This window comes from Bufo gargarizans, chromosome 6 (assembly GCF_014858855.1).
Source record: "Bufo gargarizans isolate SCDJY-AF-19 chromosome 6, ASM1485885v1, whole genome shotgun sequence".
Classification (NCBI taxonomy): Eukaryota; Metazoa; Chordata; class Amphibia; order Anura; family Bufonidae; genus Bufo; species Bufo gargarizans.
Genome location: NC_058085.1, coordinates 190,641,781 through 190,661,395, shown reverse-complemented (window position 1 = coordinate 190,661,395; position 19,615 = coordinate 190,641,781). Strand labels below are relative to the sequence as shown.

General features: G+C 46.9%; 1 protein-coding gene and 1 long non-coding RNA gene across 7 annotated transcripts in view; one reads left to right on the top strand and one right to left on the bottom strand.

The window, feature by feature from the left end:
• OGDHL (oxoglutarate dehydrogenase L) overlaps window positions 1–19,615 on the top strand; it is a 235,419-nt gene that overhangs the window by 95,795 nt on the left and 120,009 nt on the right. The gene's annotated exons all lie outside the window — the stretch shown is intronic.
• LOC122940859 lies at window positions 7,645–8,238 on the bottom strand. The gene is made up of 3 exons (XR_006390390.1): window positions 8,060–8,238; window positions 7,899–7,979; window positions 7,645–7,820 (listed from the first exon to the last, which is right to left on the bottom strand). It is a non-coding gene; the product is annotated as an uncharacterized LOC122940859 (long non-coding RNA).

Sequence of the window (19,615 nt, the reverse complement as noted above, 5' to 3'; positions counted from 1 at the left end):
TTAATGTCGGCCAGTCAGCTTTTGGCCGAGCGCTGGGAGCAGGTGGACTGGGGGTGGGCCCGGAAGCAGGTGGAACAAATGTGGAGCGCCTTACATTTGCTATAGTTGCAGAAGCTGGAGTTGAAATTGTTGCACAACTGGTTTTTCCCCAGGTACACGATGGGGCGACCCAATTTGTCCAGGAGCGGACCCGGTTTCTGGGGGGCCGAAGTGCTCGGCTGCTGTTTTGGCAGGGGGGAGGCGTGGGAGCTTGGGCACCAATCGGAGGCGTGCAGGACTGACTGGCAGAAGGAGCAAAAAGGAGACCTGAGACCTGCAAAGTGTCTGCAGAATAGCTCCATGTCGAGGGAGGCCCAGTTGGTAATATGCTGGAACTGGGCGAGGGCTGCAGCTGCCTTCGCCGAAAAAGACCGGTGATAGTCGTAATATGCAAATCCTCCGTATTTGTGCCCAAGCTCCGTGACCCTGTATAAATATGCGTCCAGCTCCTCTCTTCTGGCTGGGTGTGCTGCGCAGATGATGTCGCGGTAGAGGCTGAACGCGAGCACGAACTCCGGGATGGAGAGTTTTTTGTTCAACCTCGCGTCTTTGGCCTTCAGGACTACGGACACGTCCCCGCAAGCGATGGTCCGGTTTTCCACCGTGTCGTGCGTGGAGATGAGGACCGCAGCCAGGTTCACGTCCTTGCCTGCGAGAATGTCCCTGCGCAGGTTTTCGGGGACGAAAAAGGAGGGGGCTATTTCGGGCGGCCCAGACAACCTACCTGAGGAAGATGGCTGGGAAGTGGAAGGACCAGGGGCGGGACTGGAGGGTGCGGCAGGTGAAGCGTCCCTGCTTTCGACCGCCTGGAGCCTGGTATTCATGTCACAGATGGAACTGGACAAATTGTTTATCGTGGCGTGTAGCTGCGTTAGTGACAGCTGTATGGTCGACATGGGGATCTGCTCCGTGGACCCTGTAGATGGCTCAGGAAACAATAGGTGATATAACTCGGCCTTTCGGGCTGAGGCCGAATGGCGGATTCCTCGCTTGTCCAGCTCGGCAATCATCTTGGGGATGGTCCATGTCCGGTAAGAAGAGCGACTTGCCCGTTCCGATACCGCAGACTCCACGATCGATAGAGCGTCCCCGATGTCGGACACGTGGGACATGTTGGAGCTGAAACGAAGAGGGAAAAGGAAGCTGGAGGGGGAAGCGAGGTGGGTGCGGGTGGTATTACAGAGAGAAGCGCGTGGCGGGACGGAGGTGCCCAGCGTCGGGGCGAGGCCGGAGGACGCGAGGTCCCCTTACTGGGCGTGGTTTATAACCTTACCTTAAGATGCTGGAGCTGTTAATGCCGTGAACAGAGGGGACGGATGAGACCTGGCGAAGCCGAGATTATCCCTGGTTCACCTGAAAAGAACAGTTTATGATGCCACGATTGGCTGTGCCGGGCGGCCGGAATAGTGAATCGTGGCCGCTACTTACCTGGAAGACCAAAAAATGGGATCAAAGGATTCAAAGGGAGCACTCACGGAGTAGCTTAGTCACCTGAAAGGACAAGACCGAACGTATTGATTTGGGAAAACGCAACTGGTGCGTGACCAGAGGTTTCCTGGGATGTGACCGGGCCGGTGCCGGGAATGACGCGTGACTGCTGCGGCGGCAAGCCAAGGGATGGGAAAAACACGTGCCATGGGTGGGGTTGCGTCCCGGCGAAACTGATGGAGTGGTGGCGAGGGATGGCTGAGTGAAATGTGAGCCAGGGCGATCCTGGGTGGATGGGTTGAGGGGCGGTTCAGGGCGTACCTGAGAAGATGACTGCTGGGACAAGGTGGGGCCTGGGCGTACCAGGGCCGGAGTGGGCGTACCACCTTGAAACACGTGGGTAGCGTGACCCGGAAAAAACAAAGAGAGAGACGGACACAGACCGGTGGAGTGGGAAGGACGGAGGGAAACAAGTCTTGAGTGTGACAAGCGACGAGAGAGAGGGAAGAGGTGAGAAGAGAGCAGGGCGTTCCTGCGTTTTTTTTTTTTTTTGTTTTTTTTTTATATTTTTTATTTTTTTTTTTCCCCTGGGACGGGGGGCTGGGCAGGGTTGCTGAAGGGTCGCCGGTCTGCGCGGGGACTGCCGTGGTGATGGATGTCCCCTCTGTGAGCGGTGTGTGCTGGGGAGTGTGAGTGGGGGGGCACCTGGTGGCCGCGCAGCGCTGGGATTGCGCCGCGTCTGCCCCAGAGTGTTCATGGGTGGTTTGTTGAGGGCCATGCCATCACCCCCCTGGGACGATGGGTATGTATGGGCAAATCTGAAATGTGAGGTGTGCCATGACGGTGTAGGGAAAGGAATGGCCTCAAGGGCTTTATTTTGACAATCTGAAGTGATGGTCCGGCAGCGGCTCAGTGTGAAACACGGCTGATAGTAGTTTCACTGCAGATTGCTTGGCCATGCTGCCCGTGACGGTCAGTGATGTCCGAGCATGTCAGGGACCCGGCGTGCGGTGCGGTGCCGTGCCGCCACCCCCCCCCCCCCGCAACCTCCAACCCGCCGTAGTGGAGCGGTGCGTTCCACGTTGGGACGCACGGCGGGCGGAAGTTGCGGGAGTGGGCGTCCGGAAGCGGCAGTCGCGATGGACCCGGGGGGAGCCGGATGGAGCGGTGCGGGGCCCTGCGGAGAGAGGCGGCAGGTAGGAGGGGGATCTGAGGAGCCCTGGGGACTGGGAGCGCTGGACCGAGTGTGGGGGCAGGTGGATCGTGCCGGCGCCCCCCCCGCCGACTTCCGCCTAAGCGTCCGGCGGCCACGTGATGCGCTCCACGCTGGAGCGCATGGAGGCAAGCTTGCAACGGCGGGCAGAGGAGCGGACCGGCGGGAGGGGAGCGGTGGTGGCGCGGGGGGGAGTGGAGGTGGAAACAGGAGGGGGATGAAGGACAGTTGGGGCAACTTACCAGGCGGCGGGTTCTGGCGCACAGAAACGCCGCACGTGCGGGCAGCTCGGCCGGAAGTCAGGACTGACAGGTGCAACTCCTCCTACCAAGCGAAAGGCGAGAGAGGACGTGCACCCGGTGAGCTGGGCGGCTTGGGCTTAAGAAGCCCCCTACGCCCCTCCCACAAAAGCAGGCTGGATTCAGCCTGCTGCATATATCTATATATATATATATATATATATATATATATATATATATATATATATATATATATATATATATATATATATATATTCCCAAACTCCATTTTCCTTCCTCATCCCTCGTTTCCTTTCCTTTCCATTTCACTCTTTCCTTTTTTCCCGCATCCCCATTTACGCCCCCTTTTTTTTCTCTTTTTTTGTGTGAATTTTTCCACATTTTCTGTAAATTTGGGAATTTTTTATAAATAAATGTGAAACATATTGACTCAAATTTACCACTAATGCTTTTATATAAGTAAAAGCATTCCAGAGTTACGGTATTTGCAAAGAGATTTGCAAAATGTGGCTTCTTCCTTATGGTAAAAACTGGCTTGGTCTTGAAGGGTTTAAAGAGGTTATTTGGATATTACTATTGATGACCTACGCTCTGGAAAAATATAAGCCAACACTACCTGAAATGTATACATACCGTGTGTATGTGTATATATATAGAGAGAGAGAGAGAGAGAGACTGACTGACTTATATAAATATATACCGTATTTTTTGGATGGTTATTTTGAAAGAGCTGTTTTAATTCAGTACACCCCCTCTCCCACAAGTGCCCCAGAGGCAGTTCCTAAGGCTGCAGTGTTCCATTGAGCTGCTTTCCCACCTCTCTCCTCTGCTCTGACAGATTTCTGTAGTCGTCTCCTGTCACTCGAAGCAGAAGGGAAGCAGTTTGGTGCAGAGCGCATTGAACACTGCAGCACTAGGGACTGTGATGCCCCCAAAGCTGGTATTCTCAGAGGAGTTTCTAGTAGGCCCCTTAAAATGAATAAGTGACACGGCGGGTCAGAACAGGAACTGACTCTCCTCTCTGGCTTTAAACCATCTCACAGCTAGTTTGTTATAAGAATAAAATGAGACAGATGCCAGTTTAAGGGGCACATTGTGTAGATTTCCGCACTGTTGGGGTATACAGATGTCCACTAATGGTTTTCTGCTCCTTTCTCCCTATACACATTATATAATTGTCTTTGCTTTAGTCAGAGACAGTTTTTGACCTTTGTGAAATGAGTTTACAGTGTTCTCATTCTCTATTGAGGGTTTTCGGTTTTATTCCAGGGGCATCTCCAGTATTAGCATTATTCTCCTAAAAGCCTGTTTTTAGGCCTGATGGCAAAATCTTCCATTACTTCTATTTATGACATTGATGGATTTCTATCTGAATGGTACTCCAGCATTGTAAGGCTACTTTCACACTAGCGTTTCACGGATCCGCTTGAACGGCATTTCAAACGGATCCGTCAATAACGGAGCCAAACAGAAGCAATTCAGACGGATCCGTTTGTACGGATCCGTCTGTATTACGGATCCGTTTGTCACGTTGGTTTCCGTTTTGTCATCCGTTTAGCGGATCCGTTTTGAAAGGAAAAGCATCTCTAGGTTCCATCTTCATGTATTGAGATCTATAGGGTTGTAATGCTCCTATATTTCTCCATGGCTATCTTGTTGAAGTTCCAAAGCTGGTCCGACTTTGATAATGGACCACACCTTTCGGACTCTTGTACACGACTACATGCACTTATAAAGATGTATAGTGTTCGTTAGCGGGCCATATGTCCCTGATCGTCGTACAGGAGTATTACAGAGCATCATGATGCTGACCATGTTGTGCCGCAAACTGGGCTATTGTCCTGCACTCATATGATCTATTAGTGCAAGACTATATCCCCGCGGGCAGCTCAACTAGCACAGGATGATTGTACACTATGATGCTGTGTACTCTCGTGTGCACGATCAATGCCACTACGGGACATATGGCCTGCTCACGGACCGTATGTCTCTTGGGGCATACAGTCGTGTGCAAGAGGCCTTAAAGGGGTTTTCTCATCTCATACAATGGGGGCATACCACTTTAAGATATACCTACATTGTCTTATAGGTGCGGGTCCCACGGCTGGGACCCTCACATATATTGAGAACGAAGCCAAGAAAGTAGATGAGGTTGCACTGTGCTGCCGCCCTCCATTCAGTTCTATGGGAGAGGCGGGGATTAGCGCTTGGTGGTGGACATACCATGGGAAATGTGTCCTACAGCAACAGTGCTCCCCGCTCCGTTCTCGATATAGGTGCGGGTCCTACCAATGTTACCACACCTATCAGACAATGGGGGCATATTCAAGTGAAATCCCCCCATTGTCTATGTGAATACCCCTTTAAAAACTCTATGTCCCTTGCGTGTCCCTTGTGGTAATCACACTAGTTATTTTAGCGTCATCGGGAAATCATTAAACGTTAAAATCACAATTAATGAATTCCTGATGATGCTGACAGACCGTGACTCCCACAAGGGCTCATATGAAAGGGCACAAGATTGAACAATGAACAAGCATTTGCTTGTTCATGTTCCAATCATAGGTTCTACGATCAATAAAGAGCCAAAATTTAGCTCATTATTGATGGGCAGGTGTTAATGGATCTTACGACATTGGCACTAATGCTGTTTTGATATAAAAACTACCAAGGGTGTTGTAATAAACGCACAGTAGTGAGACTAGGGTAGTTTTTATTTCAACACAGCTAGAGTGCCAATGTTCCCTGTACAGGACAATAAAAAGACAGACACAGTGCAGTAAAGTATAATTTTTTTTATTTTTTTTTTATGTCAATCAATAAATAAATAAATAAACAAAATATAAACTTTTTTTATTTTTTTCACAACTGTTCATAACTGGTAGGGGAGGTGGACTGTCGTGGACTTGCGCTGGGGCTGGCAATGGTAGCCCCCCTGTCCTGGCGAGCCACTGAGGATAAACTACGGGCCATAGGAAAGGATGCAGGGCGTAATTGAGGGGTGTGGAGAAAGGAAGGGTCTGAGGAGGAGGAGGGGACCCGAGCATGTGTAGAGGTGGAGGGAGTTTGAAAAGAAGTAGGAGGAAAAGGGGCAGGAGAAGAAAAAGAAGAAGAAGGAAACACATGCTCGGGGGGGTGGGAAGGGAAAGGTTGGCGGTACTGGCCACTGCTGTGGGATGGGGGGTAGGTGTGGGATGGGGGGTAGGTGTGGGATGGGGGTGGGGGTGGGGGTTGGGGGCGGTGCATGATTTCCCATGACCCGTTCTCTACCATGATCTTAAACTGATGCAACTGCTCGGGCGTCATTGAGTCCATCAAACCGATCATGTTTAGCCCATAATGGTAGTTTGGGCTGCGTTGATGCGCCGACTCCGCCCCTTGCCAGCGGCGAATCAAGTCAGCACCAAACTCCATTTGATGTCGGGCAAAACCTTCTAGAGCGTCGGAAACGACCTCTACAAGGTTTGCATAATCGGCTCGACTTGGCCTACCAGATCTCTGCCCGCTCACCAGGGCTCTTAAATTTTGACGGAAACCTAAGAGCCTCTGTTGAGCGGAGGGACCCGGTAGGGGACCCGGATTATCCTGAGCCGATGCATCAGGGACAGGAGGGCTGGCGCTGGCGATCTGTTCCGGTTCCGCCTCAGGAGGTTGGTCAGGCTCCCGAGTGAGGCTGGCACTTCTGTAGGAAAAAAAAAAGGAAAGTTAGGAATTGTTCTTTAAATAATAAAACATCTATGTTCTATGCTATGTCTACCGTATAGCATAGGGGGCTGTCCAAAACAGGGGAGCCAAACGCTCCACTGTCTCAGACAGCCCCTTACACTCAGACGGAGAGAACAGTTGTCCATCTGACTGTGGGGGGCTGTCCAAAACAGGGGAGCCAAACGCTACCCTGTCTCAGACAGCCCCTTACACTCAAACGGAGAGAACAGTGGTCCATCTGACTGTGGGGGGCTGTCTAAAACAGGGGAGCCAAACGCTACCCTGTCTCAGACAGCCCCTTACACTCAGACGGAGAGAACAGTTGTCCATCTGACTGTGGGGGGCTGTCTAAAACAGGGGAGCCAAACGCTACCCTGTCTCAGACAGCCCCTTACACTCAGACGGAGAGAACAGTTGTCCATCTGACTGTGGGGGGCTGTCTAAAACAGGGGAGCCAAACGCTACCCTGTCTCAGACAGCCCCTTACACTCAGACGGAGAGAACAGTTGTCCATCTGACTGTGGGGGGCTGTCTAAAACAGGGGAGCCAAACGCTACCCTGTCTCAGACAGCCCCTTACACTCAGACGGAGAGAACAGTTGTCCATCTGACTGTGGGGGGCTGTCTAAAACAGGGGAGCCAAACGCTACCCTGTCTCGGACAGCCCCTTTACAATTTATTTTTTAAACAGTTGTTATAAATATTTACCTTTTTGGTGCCATGGCCTTTCGTAGGAACCCCAGGGCCGCCGTATGGATGTATGTGGCCCCTGAGGTTCCTCCGGAGCCACTCGGGGCCTGACCCTCCTTGTTATAATCCCTCCTGAAGCGGTCCCGGATAGATCGCCAACGCGTTATAACCAGTTTGACTATGGAAAAAAACAATAAAAACTAAAATCAGCATGATGAAAGGAAAACAAGAATATTTTAATTTATTAAAATGCATATTGTTTTACTTACCATATTTCTCCTGAGCCGCCGCATCTAGATCCCCCCAGGTCTCTAAAAGTTCTGCAGAGATGTCCCTCCAGAGCCGCTGGGTATGGCGATAATCGGCGTGGTGGCGGTCGGCGTGGTCCCATAACGCTGGACGCGCCTCCACCAGTCGGATGAGGAGCAGGTTATTGATGCTCGGAAACCCGAACTCCTCATCCTCCCTGGTGGAGCCTAGGGAACCCTGAAAAAAAAGGAAATACAAAATTTAATGTAAATCCTAATACAAAATGCTAAATAAACTACTAAATTCAATACTTACACGTCTACGACCGCCACGCTCATTCCCGCGGACTCTGGAGGCGACTGGGGGATCCTCGCTGGCGGCTCTAGGTGCAGATTGCTAATACAAATAAAAAAATTTTTAGAAGACCGTACTTAAACCAATTTTTAAGAAATCTATATATATATATATATACTTACTTCTTGACAGCCCCGGTCCGGGCTTGGTCCACCTCCCCTGGATGCTGGTGAGCTGGCCCCGGCAGCACCGCCCACTTCGGGAGAGCCCTCCTCTGAAGATGATGAAGAAATCTATAATAAGAGCACATACTGATTAATGCAACAAATCAAACAGTAAAAAGTCCAAGTGTTGATTTTATACTTACGGGCCACTGGATATGGCGGCGCCTTCTGGGTGGGTTACGCCAGTCGATTGATGATGTCTTCTTAGATGACATCTGTACGCAACAAAATACCAGACAAAATGCAGATACCGTTAAAGGAACTTGTAGAGCACTATTTCCTCATATATCAACATTTTTTTAGTTTTTTTTAATACTTACTTTTTAAAATATCGATATTGGCTTCCCCACCGCAGATCTCTTTTTTTCTTTTTTTGTACGACCCTAATAATAAAATAATTAAAAAAATTAATCCGACAGAAGCCATAATCCCCCCAAGTTACATAAACACCGCGAGAGACAGCAGCCCTGCATAGTGCCAGCAGCCCCCCACAATGACATCAGGCTCCCAGTTCCAAACAACTCTCCCACAGTGCCCAGAGCCCCCCCCAATGCCAGCAGCCCCCACCCACAGTTCCAGCCACAAACACCCCCGCACTGCCAGAAGCACCGCACAGTTCCAGCCTCAAAAAACCCTGCAGTTCCATCCAGAAGCACCACCGCACAGTTCCAGCCACAAACACCCCCGCAGTGCCAGCAAACCGCACAGTTCCAGCCACAAACACCCCCGCACTGCCAGAAGCACCGCACAGTTCCAGCCACAAAAAACCCTGCAGTTCCATCCAGAAGCACCGCACAGTTCCAGCCACAAACACCCCCGCAGTGCCAGCAAACCGCACAGTTCCAGCCACAAACACCCCCGCACTGCCAGAAGCACCGCACAGTTCCAGCCACAAAAAACCCTGCAGTTCCATCCAGAAGCACCGCACAGTTCCAGCCACAAACACCCCCGCAGTGCCAGCAAACCGCACTGTTCCAGCCACAAACACCCCCGCAGTGCCAGCAGCAACCACAGTTCCAGCCACACGCGCCCTCCCCCCCGGTGCCAGAAGCCCCCCCATAAAGGCAGCCCACACCACCAGTGGCAGCGGCTCCCATTGTTCCAGACACACACACCCCTTCCCAAGTGCCAGCAGCCCCCCCACCCTAGAAATAGAGAGAGAGATAGATAGATAGATGGATAGATAGTAAAAAAAGAGAGATAGACAAACAGACAAAACTTCATACACTTACCAGTCTCAGCAAGTCGGTTCTCCAAAATGGCCGACGATGAGGGGAGGGACAGATGAGGGGGAGGGACAGGAAGTTACTGGGCATGCGCAGAAACATGAACGGTTTCGAACGGATCCGTGTCAAAGCGGAGCCATGACAGACGGATCCGTCCCCATTGACTTGCATTGTAAGTCAGGACGGATCCGTACGCCTCCGCACGGCCAGGCGGACACCAAAACGCTGCAAGCTGCGTTCGGGTGTCCGCCTGCTGAGCGGAACGGAGGCCAAACGCTGCCAGACTGATGCATTCTGAGCGGATCCGCATCCATTCAGAATGCATTGGGGCCGTATGGATCCGTTCGTGGCCGCTTGGAAGAGCCTTCAAACGGATCCTTCAAGCGGACAACCGAACGCTAGTGTGAAAGTAGCCTAAGCTGCACAATGCGAGTTTAAACCATTTCGTCCCAATGATCCTTTGTCTGGAGCATATTAATTCTATTTGGAGACCTGAATCAATCCGGTAATCAATCTTTGCAGCTCAGTAAACTCCTCCATTTGTCTGGATTATTTATTGTGTGTTCTTCAGCTTGATCCGTCCACAACAACTCTTTTTTTATTCAAACATTTCATTTAACAGATTTAATAATATCATTTACTCTGTTGCAGAACCCTACAGTTAGGGAAAATCCAAGGGTTGTCTCCTGAAAATATCTTCTGTCCAAAAGTCCTAGTAGGGCAGATAGTGCCACCCTTCCTCTCAGGATTCATGGCTATTAGCCCAAGTGGAGAGACACTAAGAACGGAAGTCATGTAATACTTAAGTATAGCTTCAAAATATTCAGTGGTACTAATCACATACAGAATCCACAATTTATTGAACTTCATTCTTAAAGAGACGTCGCAAACAAGATGGAGTAAACATTGAGATTAAAAGCACCAGCAGTGTAGTTAGTATACATTGCATCAAACAGTATTTCCTGCCTAATCAAATCCTAACCTTCCTATTTTCTGCACTAGAATCTGCAGAAACCCTAGGAACCATGGGCCAGATTTATCCTAGCCTGGCAGCATACGCCGGATATGGGCCTGATTTATGTTGAGGTGGATGCCTCTTGACAAATTTGCGCAGTGTCCATCAGTCTGTGTGCCTAAAACCAAAATCTATGCCAGTTCCTGGCTAGCTTAGATTTCAGTGTTCTTCTATGCCAGAAAACTGGTGTAGAAGATGATAAATTTGGCATGCTACTGACACTTCACACACCCTTTTTTGACGGAGTAATAGCATTTTGTGCAAGTGCCATTGAAAAGTCAGAAACTCACAGTTGGCAACGTTTTCTCGCCAGAAAACTGGCATAATCTAATGATAAATTCAGGCCCATGTCTAAGCTATAACTTTATATACTATCAGTTTCTTAGGGTCCATTCACACGTCCATATGTATTTTGCGGATCCGCAAAACACAGACACTGGCAATTTGCGTTCCGCATTTTGCTGACTGCACATCGCCGGCACTCTCATAGAAAATGCCTTTTCTTGTCCGCAATTACGGACAAGAATAGGACATGTTCTATTTTTTTTTTTTTGCAGAACGGAATGCGGATCCGCAAATGCGGATGAGGACAGCACATTCCGGCCCCATTGAAAATGAATGGGTCCGCACCTGTTCCGCAAAATTGCAGATCGGGTGCAGACCCATTTTGATAATTCTCTTTTTATTGAACATCATAGAAGTACATAATGAAAAACTTAGGTAAGACATGATCCTCCAAATGCGAGGATATCAAATGTATGACATATACAAGATACAGGTTATACACCGAGCAAAGATGCAGTGCTTTGCAGGTAAATAGTGAGGCAGGTCTTTTATATATGGACTAAGGAGTCCAGTAATCGTTTCTGCTGATATCCGGTATATTTTCAACATTATATGTCTCGGTCAACATTGGTAGAGTGAGGCACTAGAGGACCATATAGGAGAAGTAGGTTTGTGGACAGGAAAAAAGGTGGGGGGGAGGGAGAGGAAGGTTGGGCGATGCAGGTTCTAACAGAGTAAATACTTTTGCGTAATGTTTCAGGTGTTGGCATTGTTTTGTAGGGTGGAAACTATGTGACGTCTTCAACTGGGGTCTTGATATCTATAGGGTCAACTTCCCCTATCCAACCCCGAGGGAATCTAGCACTCTCAGGTAAAAAGAGAGAGGGGGGGGGAAAGGGAGATCAGGTAAAGCGATCTTCCGGGATATATATCATGGGAACCCCGCTCCATATTTTCTGTTTTACCATAGATACTCTATGGGCCAGATTTATCATTAGCTCAAGTCAGAATAATGGAGTGAAAAAGTCGCACATTTTTGCGCAATCACTAAAACTGCGCAAAAATTTGCGACTTTTTTTCTGCTCTGCACTATGCTCGCCAGTTTTCTGAAAGTGGGCGTGTTTTCTTATGTAAATTAATCTCTAGACAGATTTACTATTGGGACTATTTAAAAAGCAATTTCACACCAGTGAGGACCATGCTTATCTTATGAGACTTTTTAATAGAACATGCGACTTTTTCGTAAAGACATGCGACTTTTGTAAAGCTGCTTACTGACAGATAAACGGCTACCTTCAAACCACATTTATTACAGTCTTAAATGGCCGATCATAAATCTGACTTGGCTAAAACTGACTTTAGCCATATGTGAAAGTGGAGTGAGCTGTCAGAGGAGTGATAAATCTGGCCCTATATGTTTTCCATGGACCCCATGTTTTCAGAAAACAAGGCCTGGAACGGGATATAAAATGGATAAACAGGGCACTCACGGATAGCCGAGACCAAGTATTAGAAGCAATTATTAGCTTTTATTACTACAACAAATAAAGTCGATAAAACAATGTAGCACAGTGTGGCACAATAATAATAGATAAAACAATGTATCACAAAAAAAACAGTATCGTAGGTGAGCTGTAGATAGGATATATTGTAGTCTATTGACCAACTGAAAAATGTTCAATGATGCGATCTAATATATCTCCAGTCCAATGACGTTGCATCCGAAAATGCTATCAATGAATCATTGACTGCAGTGTTTCAATTGAGAATGGCGGCGTCACGCCGAAGCAATAAGGTAGCGGCGTCCCGCTCCTGAATAGCTTGCAAAGAAAGATAATCCGTTACCTTTACATCGACCTGTAGTTCGTCCGGAAATGTCACTTTAAGCCTTCAGATGTTTTGTTCCCAGAATATGCCTTTTGTTGTATTTTAGCACTATTCCATCAGGATATTGAATTCGGCTCGTTTTTTTCCGTTACGGTCGGTTAGTTGGTAACTCCAATATTTCAATACAGCAATGGGGTGTAGCACCAGACGCGTTTCGGGGTCCAAACCCCTTCCTCAGTGGCATGCTTCACCCCATTACACACCCCTCTTTTATACTGAATGTTCTTTGCTTTGATTGGTCCCAATTGGATCGTAACTTCCTGTTTGTCGATCATACTCAGGTGTTCTACCCTACAGCTCTAATATGGGCATAGTATTGCATGGGAAAGAATTGTCAAAATTGTAAGGCACCAAGAAAAAGTCTTCTTTAGCGGCTTTAGCAGTTTGATATAGTTCTGCAATTTCATCCAATTGTATATCTACAACTGCTGCATACTATGGAATAAAAAACGCATCTACACCTTATGCGTTTTTGATGCGGTTTTAATGCGTTTTCCGCTTTTATAAAAATTTTTTTTTTTTTTTTTTTTAGTGGATAAGAGCAGAACTAGATCAACCAAAAGCGTCTTACTCATGTACAACATCACAATATTTATAAAAATGAAAGATTCCACTTTTTAGGGGATACTTTGTAACCCAGTAGCTGTTTATTACATACCACATCTATATATTACATAGTGTCGCTTATATAACCATATATAAATCAAACTTTAGTTAAAACATATTATGAGCACAAATATGATATTGCAAATAAAATAAAGTAAAAAGACTTCACCAATGTCTAAAATGTATAAAATATACATTATTAAAATGTTAAAATAACGGGATACCTTAACGGGATACCCAATGAGCCAGCTCTTCGAATCGGAACAACTGGTCTACTTTCTCCATCAAAGATGACAGAGAGGGGGCTGCGCTGTTTTTCCACATAAAAGGGATAAGCAGCTTTGCCGCTGTCAATAGCATAGTAGGTAGGTTGTGTCGGTGTGGTGTGAAGTCTGTTGACGTGCACCAGAGAAGGACCAGCTTAGGGGTTAAAGACAAAGTCAAGGGGAAAATTTGGTTTATAACCTTCTCTATCTTGGACCAGAATGGTTGGATAATGGGACAGTCCCACCAAATGTGAGATAGGGTCCCAACTCCTTGACTACATCTCCAACATGTTTCCGGGATCTCTGGGTTTAAGCTATGAAGGAGCACTGGAGATGCAGACCCATTTTGCGGACGTGTGAATGGACCCTTAAAGGGGTCCTGCACTTTGTTTTAACTGATGATCTATCCTCTGGAGCTTTTTGAGAAGGCAGCGGCTCTCCAGCAGCGCCGCGGCCTTCTCACTGTTTACCGCCGCCCCACTGACGTCACGACTAGTATCAACTAGCATGGGCGGGGCTAAGCGCCATTCAAGTGAACAGAGCTTAGCCCCGCCCACGCTAGTTGATACTAGTCGTGACATCAGTGGGCCGGTGGTAAACGGAGAGAAGGCCGCTGCGCTACTGGAGTACCGCTGCCTCCTCAAACAGCTGATCGGCGGGGGTCCCGGGTGTCGGACACTAGGGATCGACCGATTATCGGATTTACCGATATTATCGGCCGATATTCAGGATTTTGAACGTTATCGGTATCGGCATCTATTTTGCCGATATTCCGATAACGTCCTGGGAACACAGATCGCGCTGCTGACAGCGCTCTCCGTGTTCCCTCAGCAGCAGCACAGGGAAGAAGGAGCAGTGTCTCCTCCCCCTGTGCTGCTGCTGCCGCTCCAGCCAATGGGAGGACAGGGGCCAAGAGGAGGGGAGGAGCTATGGCCACTGCGCCACCAATGAAGCTTAATCTCACATTAATTCATATACAGGAGGCGGGAGCTACAGAATCACATAGCCGGCTCCCGGCCTCTGAGCTGTAGCTGCGATCTGCGGTAGTTAACTCCTCAGGTGCCGCGGATCGCAGCTACAGCTCATAGAGGTCGGGAGCCGGCTATGTGATCCTGCAGCCAGCTCCCGCCTCCTGTATATGAATAAATGTGGGATTAAGCTTCATTGGTGGCGCAGTGCACCCCCCCAAGCCCCCCAGTATCAGACATTGGTGGCGCAGTGCGCCCCCCCTCCCCCCCCCCCCCCAATATTAGGCATTGGTGGCGCAGTGCGCCCCCCCTCCCCCCCAGTATTAAGCAGTGGTGCGCCCCCCCCCCCTCCTACCCCAGTCGCAGTGCGCCCCCCACAGGATTCCCTCTCCCCTGCTCCTCCGATCGGAGCCCCAGCAGTGTAATGCTGGGGCTCCGATCGGTTACCATGGCAGCCAGGACGCTATTGAAGCCCTGACTGTCATGGTAAGCTCCATGCTGCTGTGTGCACAAAGCACACAGCAGCAGGGACAGTGTGAGCTCCTATTCACCCTGATAGATCTCTATCAGGGTGAATAGGACAAGGGTTCTAGTCCCTAAGGGGGCTAAAAGTTAGTTAAAAAAAAAAAAAAAGTAATAAAAATAAAAACACCAAAATATTAAATATAAATGAAAAAGAAAGATTTACAAAAAATAAAAATACCCATTAACAATAAACATTAATTTTCAGCAGATTTGTGGGAATTTTTTTTTTTTTTTTCAAAAATGAAAATTCCCAGAATATCGGTATAAATTATCGGCTATCGGCCTGAATGTTCACAAATTATCGGTATCGGTATCGGCCCTAAAAAATCAATATCGGTCGATCCCTATCGGACACCCGCTGATCAGAAGCTGATGATCTATCCAGAGGATAGATTATCAGTTAAAACAAAGTGCAGAACCCCTTTAATGTACAGTCAGTGTCTGGTACTGCTTCCAGGCATGTTTTCTTCAGCTTCATCTTTGGGTTCCTCTACTGGTATTATTATCTATGTTACAAATAGTATATATGATGACCGCTTTAATAGGGATTAGATTTGGTTCCTAGTACTTTTTCTGTAGGCTCTAGTGCAGAGGATCAAAGAGTGCATTGTTGATACCAGCCCAACACTTTTGGTTATTAATATGGTCATTTTTATCACAAAGTTTACTCCATCTTGTATGTGAAGTCTTTTTAACAATTTCAATTAAATGTTTATTTTATTTTATGAGATTAGCATCTTTTGGAAGTCTTAATATTTTTTTGCAGTGGAACCGTGTAGACAGACTTTCCTGCAGGTTTTTCAACCAGATCTAGAAGTGGATTTGAGAGGAATCGCAAATAGAAAGGAAGGACTAAAGGTGGATTTAGACAGGTAGATTATCAGGAACAAGCTAACGTTCCTGTGAATGCTCATACCCGACAATCTGCCGCCGTAAAGGTGCCACCGATCACCCGATGAACAAGCAAAACACTTGTTCATTTGGTGAACATGTTATTCGTGCAGGCACATAAATTATTGTTTCTGGGCAGAAAATCGTGGTGTCATCTCAAAACCTCCTCCAAAAACCTCTTTGTGAACTCTTTGTGTTACAGTACTGTTCAGCAGGTGTGAGAAAATGCTGCAAAGTAAGAAAGCTTTCAAAAATAGAAATATTTTGTTTATTTTTTATCAGTTAATACAATGAAAAGTGAAATCTAAATCAAATCAATATTTGGTGTGACCACCTTTTACCTTCAAAACAGTATCAGTTCTTCTAGGTACATTTGCACACATTTTTTGAAGGAACTCAACATGAACAGTGTTCCAAACATCTTGGAGAGCTAACCACTGATCTTTTGTGAATATAATCCTGTTCTTATTTTTCTGTTTCTTCATGCCAGGACTCCTTGTTCTTCTTTACGCTGGAGATGGTTCATAATGACATTGGCTGTATGTTTGGGGCCACTATCCTGCTGCTGAATAAAATTGGAGCCAATCAGATGCCTCCCTGATGATATTGCATGATGGATAAGTATCTGCCTGTATTTCTCAGCATTGAGGACGCAGTTTATCCTGACCAAATCCCTGACACCATTTTCTGAAACGCAGCCCCAAACTTGCAAAACACATTATTCTTGCTTTCCTTCAAAATGGGAAGATGTCCAGAAGTGCAATCAGCTCAGAACTCGCAGAAACCAGTGGGACCCAGGTACCCCCATGTACTGTTTGGAAAAGGGTGTCCAGAAGTGGTCCTCATGGAAGAAATGTGGCAAAAAGGCCATACCTGTGACATGAAAACAAGGCCAACAGGAAAACATAGGAACTGGGATGCAGAAAAATGTCAGCAGGTGCTCTGCACTGATAAGTCAAAATTTTAAAAATATATGGTTGTAACTGAATGCAGTTTGTTTGACAAAGGGCTGGAGAGGGGTACAATAATGATTGTCTGCAGGCAACAGTAAAGTATGGTAGAGGTTCCTTGCAAGTTTGGGGCTTCATTTCATCATATGGAGTTAGGGATTTGGTCAAGATTTATGGTGCTCTCAGGCGTCCTACTGGCTCCAATTTTATTCTGCAGCAGGACAACGATCCAAAACGTATAGAAAATGTCATTGTTATACCTGGTCTCTATAGTAACCAGGCTGGGGCTCCGAGTGCTGGGGCTGGGGCTCTGGCCAATCGCCGGAGATGCCTGCACCTCTGGCGTTATGGCGTCACGTAATTTTGGATGTCCCATGTGACTTTAGTGCAGCCCATTTTTACAGGCAAGCTGCTGGCCACAGTTAACCACTGAAGAAGGAACAGTGGTGTTCCGAAACGCGTTTGGTATACAGCAAGGACCAACAAGTAGCCATCTTATCAAAGAGATATAGCAAGGACTCATTGTCCATAACTTACATTTCGGCTTTCTTTCCCTCCGCATCAGCGGTTTGGAGACTACTAGTACTAGTACAGCACACAGCTGACGGACTGAATCACGTGATCCATCTCGGCACACGTGGGACGCCACGTAGTGTGAATACAACGTGGGAATACAACGTCAAAATTGTGAGGAGAATAAGTGCCTTTACTTGGGATCTTACATGAGGTGTGGATCTGCTGAGCAGGACATTTTCTTTCTTTCCGGATACACTGTTATACATGAACGATTCTTTTCTGAATAGAAGTTCAGCGGTACGAGATCATTCTTACAGTCAAATGTTTTTTTAGAAGATTTATGCGACATTGTCAGAACCATCTGAGTATTGTTATTTATTCTTAGGTTGTATGGCTCTAGATTTTTCCATATATGATATGCGATATTTACCATTACTGGAATATTGATCTGTGAGCGTCCTTTTATTTATGGAATGTGCAATAGGTTTTATCTATATTTAATAAATATTTATTTGATTAGGTCCAGATTGCGCCAGATACTTTGTGTGCCCTCCATCCATATAATTTATAATCAATTTTCCTTGGCAACTTGGGGTGGGTTGCGGAGTGAGCACCTCATTTGTATCCACTCACCAGGTGTAGCCACTGCTACCTTTTATTTATAAGCTGCTGGCCACAGTTGCCCGTGAATAAAGTCTTTTGGCGTATTTAGTATTATTCTGATTTCTGCTAATCTCTTGTCTGGTATTCTGAATCTGCCTGACGATTTGGACCCTGATGTGACTTATTTGTATTTACCTGGCTTTGGTATAGTTTTGCCCTTTTCAGATTTTGGCTTTGATTGTCTCTCCTAGTTTTAACCTGTTACTTTGTTACTGTTCTGACCAGACCTAATTGTCCATTCAATTAACGGGTGACATGGTGTTATGACACCTGCTTAAGTACAACCGGATTCCAAAAAAGTTGGGACACTATACAAATCGTGAATAAAAACTGAATGCAATGATGTGGAGGTGCCAACTTCTAATATTTTATTCAGAATAGAACATAAATCACGGAACAAAAGTTTAAACTGAGAAAATGTACCATTTTAAGGGAAAAATATGTTGAATCAGAATTTCATGGTGTCAACAAATCCCCAAAAAGTTGGGACAAGGCCATTTTCACCATTGTGTGGCATCTCCCCTTCTTCTTACAACACTCAACACACGTCTGGGGACCGAGGAGACCAGTTTCTCAAGTTTAGAAATAGGAATGCTCTCCCATTCTTGTCTAATACAGGCCTCTAACTGTTCAATCGTCTTGGGCCTTCTTTTTTGCACCTTCCTCTTTATGATGCACCAAATGTTTTCTATAGGTGAAAGATCTGGACTGCAGACTGGCCATTTCAGTACCAGGATGATCCTCCTACGCAGCCATGATGTTGTGATTGATGCAGAATGTGGTCTGGCATTATCTTGTTGAAAAATGCAGGGTCTTCCCTGAAAGAGATGACGTCTGGATGGGAGCATATGTTGTTCTAGAACCTGAATGTATTTTTCTGCATTGATGGTGCCTTTCCAGACATGCAAGCTGCCCATGCCACACGCACTCATGCAACCCCATACCATCAGAGATGCAGGCTTCTGAACTGAGCGTTGATAACAACTTGGGTTGTCCTTGTCCTCTTTGGTCCGGATGACATGGCGTCCCAGATTTCCAAAAAGAACTTCGAATCGTGACTCGTCTGGCCACAGAACAGTCTTCCATTTTGCCACACTCCATTTTAAATGATCCCTGGCCCAGTGAAAACGCCTGAGCTTGTGGATCTTGCTTAGAAGTGGCTTCTTCTTTGCACTGTAGAGTTTCAGCTGGCAACGGCGGATGGCACGGCGGATTGTGTTCACTGACAATGGTTTCTGGAAGTATTCCTGAGCCCATTCTGTGATTTCCTTTACAGTAGCATACCTGTTTGTGGTGCAGTGTCGTTTAAGGGCCCGGAGATCACAGGCATCCAGTATGGTTTTACGGCCTTGACCCTTACGCACAGAGATTGTTCCAGATTCTCTGAATCTTTGGATGATGTTATGCACAGTTGATGATGATAGATGCAAAGTCTTTGCAATTTTTCGCTGGGTAACACCTTTCTGATATTGCTCCGCTATCTTTCTGCGCAACATTGTGGGAATTGGTGATCCTCTACCCATCTTGGCTTCTGAGAGACACTGCCACTCTGAGAAGCTCTTTTTATACCCAATCATGTTGCCAATTGACCTAATTAGTGTTAATTGGTCTTCCAGCTCTTCGTTATGCTCAAATTTACTTTTTCCAGCCTCTTATTGCTACTTGTCCCAACTTTTTTGGGATTTGTTGACACCGTGAAAATTTGAACCAACGTAT